At 44.8% G+C, this 6,037-nt stretch overlaps 2 protein-coding genes across 4 annotated transcripts in view; one reads left to right on the forward strand and one right to left on the reverse strand.

Annotated features, from left to right (window-relative positions):
• SPTBN5 (spectrin beta, non-erythrocytic 5) overlaps positions 1–3,998 on the reverse strand; it is a 96,207-nt gene extending 92,209 nt beyond the window's left edge. For all 3 annotated transcript variants that reach the window (XM_050975224.1, XM_050975222.1, XM_050975223.1), the window contains exons 1-2: positions 3,866–3,998; positions 3,030–3,270 (exon numbers count right to left, since the gene is read on the reverse strand). The gene's annotated coding sequence lies outside the window, so the exon portion shown is untranslated. The remainder of the gene's footprint in view (positions 1–3,029; positions 3,271–3,865) is intronic.
• MAPKBP1 (mitogen-activated protein kinase binding protein 1) overlaps positions 1–6,037 on the forward strand; it is a 529,170-nt gene that overhangs the window by 262,957 nt on the left and 260,176 nt on the right. The gene's annotated exons all lie outside the window — the stretch shown is intronic.

Genomic DNA, 6,037 nt, shown 5'->3' on the forward strand with positions numbered 1-6,037 from the left:
ATTGTCACTGGCCTTGTCCAATTCTTATGCTCAAAAATAATACATGAAAGTCACCAAAATTGCTATAAACCAGTTGAAAAGTCATACATAGCTCTGAGGCTCTGGTAAAGAGCATCTTGCACAATAGAACTGGAGGTTCTGCCCTTCTAAAGAAATTCTTACCTGGAAAATTGAACCTGACAATGGACTCAGGAAATGAAAGCACAGCAGAGAGTACAAAGATCAGGGCGATGGCCAAGTGGTTAAACTGGGACACAGCAAATGAGAAGGTGCAACTGGGAAGTGTTAGGAATTTGCTCAGCACTGCTTTGAGGACACTTTAGTGCACAGATACCTGCTGCTGGCAGGGCAACTGGAGTCAAGCTGGCAGTGCCAGCTGATTCCAAAGTTTGCTATTCATGGACTTCTCATTAATGACAAAAGGCAAAATAATTCTGGTGACTTATATAGATAGCAGTGAGTCCTTTCTGGCCTTTACAAGGTGACACGTGCACAGGACACATCTACCTGGCATCATTGCCAGGAATCAGAAAGTTGCTGCTGGAAATCAGTGCTAGAAAATGGGCAGGCATCTGAAATCAGAGGCTGTAAGGAAAGATATCAAGCTCAGAGATGAGATAAGGGAATAGCAGTGTTTTCCATTTTAGAAAGGGTAGTTTAGCTAGCCTCCAAAAGGTACAGGAGGAAACATAAAAAAGAAATTAGGAACCCACCCAAACTCAGGATAGATCAAACTTTATCAGCAGATTCTGTGTCTTCATATGCACACTAGAGAAATATCATATATAATGTTACATAAAACTGCTAAAAATAAATAAGTTGAATATTTTTATTACAGGTATTTCTCAAAATATTCCCTCCAAATTCCTGGACTAGCCAACTAATACTGTAAGATGTTGGTTTAAATCTGGCACAGGTTGGTTAGGTTTTGTGCATTGAGAAAATGTCCTTGCTCTTTTCAAACAGAAGGCAGAGAACCAGTGGGTGAATTGGTCCTGGACACAGGCATTCATCCTTATTGCAAGTTAATTATTATCTATATAGTAAAATGTGCAAATCACTCTCTTTGCTTTTTATGATGATGCAAGGCAATCAAAGACATGGTATAAAATTTCACTAACTCCTGGATATCTATATAAAGTTCAAAGTTAAATGGTGGACACTTCTGTGACAGTGATAAATAAAGCCATTTCCTCAGTTATTTATATCCTAACAAAGTAAGAGGAAGGGCACAACAGTATTTGCGTGCAGTTTCCTGGAGGGATCAGGAAAAAAATCACCCATCTAGGATAATTATGGGCCCTCTCTTGCTGCCTTTGCAGAGAAGGAAAGCCTTTCCACCGACCTCAGGAAGAAGGGCCCAAAGAGTACCCTTCCCTTGCCTTGTTTCCAGCCTGAAGTGGTTTTCCATGATGGCACATGGGTTTCCTTGTTTCTTAACAGGAAGAATCCTGACGCCAGATCCCCCTCTACAAAACAGCCACCAGTAAGGTGTGTTAGGATTTCCTACCACCCTTTCTTATCTGCCCACAATCTTGTTCTGCTTAGGAGGAAAACAGAGACTATGGAGATCAAACAGAACTCATGCACAAGCAGCCTGTCCCCAGAACTCCACAGTTCCCAGCCCATCCCCCACTGCTCCTCCCCTCCTGGCAGCACCTCGTAAATCAAAGGACATGACACTTATTTCCATTTGAATTCTTTTTCTTAAATGTCATCATTGTCCTCCTCTCATAACATGCATGAGAATTCCCAGCTCCTCTCTAAGATGGGAAGAAATGTTTAATTCCCTTGCCATAAAAAGCCTGGAAGTGACAGTCACAGGGATGCAGATGCTGAGTTTGCTGCTATCACTCCCACCCCTGATCTCAGGTGAGGGCTGATCACCAGGAGCTTCCCCAGGGCAGCACAGGCTGTGCTCTCCAGGCAGCAGCACTGGCTTCCCCTCCTCATTCCCTTTGCCCTCGGGGAGGGAGGAGTTGCCAGGGAGGAACACACACGCACGGTCGGGTGCAGACCCTTCCTGGGCTAAAGCATCCCCACCCAGGCCATGTGTAGCTGGCAGTCCTGTAACTCACGGAGCCCCTCGCTGTACCAAGCTGCTGCAGCCCCGCTCTGCGCTGCCACCGAGCAAAGCCAGCTCCGCTTTCAGAGCCCTGTGACCGCAGGCATGCCTGCCCTTTGGGTGGGGCCGAGTCATTCACAGGGCTCAGGTGGAAGGGTTGGCACTATCCATCACCCTCCTCTACATAAGCTGTGCACACACCTTTCTGAAGGTACAAGGAAATCCTGTCAAGGAGAGAGTTCCCCAAATCTCAAAGAAAATAGGCACGGTAAATGTAAACACGTGCGTGACGGCTCGGCCCTTTATCCCCCACTGTGTTTCCAGCCATGCTACTTCCACAACTAAGAGTCTCAAAACATCTGGACATCGACTCCAGGGGTATAAAGGCAGCCCCCTCCTGGGACTGCAGTCTTGTAGCTCACAGTGTGCCGAGCAAGCAGAGAAGTTATCCTGCCAATCTGGGTCCCACAGTCTGGGTTTCTCTCTGACACACTCCCCAGTGCCAGCAAGCAGCTGATGTCCTGTTTCATCAACCTAATGTGGACACAGGGGAACCGAACCATGATCCCAGAATGTTTCCTAACCACATCTAAGCACATTCCTGACCATGCATACCATGTAATCTTAGACCTCGCTGCGGCACAGAGGAGCTATACTTTGGATATTGAGAACCCTGGAGAGGAGCAGAAGAAGCTGTTCTCTCATTTGGGAATGGAATACCAGAGCTGAAGAAAAGTTGGAAGGAGTTAGTCAAAAGCAGCTGAGGAGAGGCATGGCAACCTCCAGCTCAGTCTGCAGAGATTCCCTGCTTTCACAGGCCTCTCAGCTGAACTTGTGTCCCAAAATAGCCACATATTTCTCTCAGCTTCTTTCCCCGAAGGACTTCAGCACACCACCCCCAGGCACCCCCTTGCCCTGCCCCCTACATACCTGCTGTCCCCAGCCACCCCAGGGTGCCACCTACCTGCAGGCAGCAGGTCCACGGTGGATGGAGCTTCTCTCAAAGCCGGGCTCTGCCTGGGAGGATCTAACCCGGCATCCCAAGATGCTGGGTTGTTATAAACCTCAGCCTCCTCGTGCTCTAGTCTAAACTAGAAGTTGCTTTTCTCTTTGAATAGTTGGCTAGCAGCGACATGACATCAACAGGGAGCAGAACTCAAGCAGAACAGTCGAATTACATCATCCAAAGGAACTGGAGCCCCTCGCTGCATTTGAAAAAGAGGACAGCTTAAAGCAAAATCAGATGGATTTATTTTTCCTGGCATGAAGAAGTTCAGTCATCTTTTTGAAACAGAAAATATATGTTTGCTTGTTTAGTCATGAGTTAAAGACATTTTCTCCCTGGAGCTGTTTATATTATCTTGAAATTTCCCTTCTGTTTCTGAACCTCAAATAGTTAACATAAGAGCTTCAAAGGCTTTTTGAGATGAACACATGGGACAAAGGACTCTCAGTCTCTTTCCATTGCATACAAACATAGATAAAAGGTTTCAAGTGACAAAATAGCCTTAATATTTTGAACATGAAACTGAAACTGGGCCTTAGAAACCACCATGCTGGCAATGCCAGATCTAACTAGCCTATTTTTATCATTTAAATGATATATTTCCATTTTTTTCACTGCTACAAATGAAGGCCATTGCATGAGAGCGAAACTTTTTATTCCCAGCTGTATTTTAGGGGGCTGTTTGTATATTGGACTGATAAAGCACTTATCTCCATTTGTTGATGAAAGAAAACTGTGGGGTTCACATATGGAAGTGGCTCCCAGCACCCTTAGTGCCAGAGCACTGCACCTACCCCCAGGGACTGTGGACATCACGGTGTACTCTCAGGTTTTGGTCCTCACTGCCTTGACCAGCAGATTAGTGACTGCAAACCAGCCCAGCCAGCCCAGGTTCCTTGTGAAGGTGTTCAGCCACGTGGAATGGTTGAAGGTCATTAAAGGTGTGAATTTCAGTCGATGCAAGCTAAGACACAGTAAAAAAACATGAATAAAAATGGCAATTACTCTCCATTTTAGGCAAAAATTGCCAAGCCCTGAGCTTACTGGTTATACTTACATTGTTAATTTCTTACTTTCAGACTTGACACAAAATAATGCATTGAGAATAAACCCACAGAATTATCTGAAAAGGGAATCACTAAGCATGAGCAGCATGTTTCAGCAGTTCCTCGTTAAAAAAATTGAAAAATGGTGAACATAGAAATCTTACAGTAAATCTGAAATACAGCACCTGGTGACAGATATACACCAGTCATGAGCTATTTTCACTACAATGAAATCTTCAGAGCTCCTGACTGAAGTGGAATATGGGTTGCTGAGCTAGCAAGACCTTGGAAAGAACATGGACAAGCTGCATCTCAGAGAAAAGAAAAGGTGGGAAAACAAGTTAGATGTGGCATTAGTGAGCTTCCAGTATTCACTGGACCAGAAACTGAGCCCACAGTCCATCAGCAGGTACAAATCTGTGCTAGCATGAAGTCTTCCAAAGGGAAAAGGGAGAGGAGTCTGCCTCCAAACCATGGTTTCCATCCATATTTTTCCCTCAGATCAAAAAAGCTGCATAGATTCAGGACTTCTGAACATACTGGTGAAAAACCACCTCATCTTCCTGACTGTGCTTTGATCAGAACAGGTGTCTGTTTGGTATGGATATTTATTTCCAGCTCATTGCTGTGATCCCTGAGTGAAGGAAGGCCCTTTCAGCATTGTTCACCTGTCTGAGCAGGGCAGGGCAGGGCAGGGCAGCCAACCTTTTCTCCTGTGTTCTCCTAGCCAAGTCAGGCAGGCATGCCCAAGGGCCAAGCCTTCAAAAGGCCCTCTGCACTCACAGTACTTGCAGCATGACAAGGTCAGAGAAACCCAGAGCAGTGTCTGCTCCAAAGGCCTTACAAATGCATGGGAGCAAATAAGGTTTGGAGAAACTAAGTGGCACCCCAGTTTTTTCAAAGTACAATTTTTCAAGGTTAGTACTGGCACCTGGGTTAAAACAGAAATGTTTCACAGTTTAATAGTGCCAAATATTAGAAGCAACAATTGCTGCAAAACTTACAAACTGGTAGCATGGACACTTGTCTATTTTTCCTATTATCCAAATATGAATTGTGGATTAGGGAGAACAACTGCTGAAGTTTGCTGTAAATATTTAAAAGTCTGAAATGTCTTATGTGTGGAGCATGTTAAACAACATTCTATTAAAACCCCAAAGAGTGACCCCTCCTACCTCCAAACACCACTAAAACCTCCCCTTGTTCAGATTATTTTTACTTTTATAAGGAGCAGTTCCAGAAGTCGCTGCAGTTCAAGCCCTAGGGAGCCTCCAGGAACCCACGCGTTGTTTGCAGTGACACATTTGCTTTCAGGTGACACAGGGCACCAGCACTGCCACACAGGAACTCCTCAGCAGCTGAAATCTGACCACAGCAGGAGCCATGGCTAAACTGTGACATCCTGATGGCACAGATAGATCTTTGGAAATGCCTCAAGTAAGATGTGTGCATAGAGGAGAAAGAAGGGGCTGGAGGATTAATTTCAGCACAAGGTTACAATGAATGTTCTATTGATGCCACTGGTTGTCCTCAAGTAGGAGGCAGCATGGTGTGGAAGATGTCTCGGATTTTTTGGGACAAACACATCTAAGTGCTTTTTGCTAAGCTGCTATTCAATCTACTCTTACTTTTCAAGGTTAGTACCCCCACTGAAGTTAAAGGTACCACCTCTCAGATCAAGTTTCAAACTTTCAATCCACACAGGAAGTTTTGGATTTATGTTCCACCCTTGGACTTTACAGTACTTCCACATTTAGACATTAGGAAGTTCCAAAATTACATTCTGCTGTAACATGCTAATTACAGAGAGGTGCTGGAGGTTTGTGGGAGTTTTTTTAATTCTTTACAGATAAATTTAATTCTGGAACCAAGCCGTGGCACGAGCAGTAATTTCAGCAACAAGTTCAAGGGCACAGAAAA

Source organism: Serinus canaria, chromosome 5 (assembly GCF_022539315.1).
Source record: "Serinus canaria isolate serCan28SL12 chromosome 5, serCan2020, whole genome shotgun sequence".
In the NCBI taxonomy this organism is placed as follows: Eukaryota; Metazoa; Chordata; class Aves; order Passeriformes; family Fringillidae; genus Serinus; species Serinus canaria.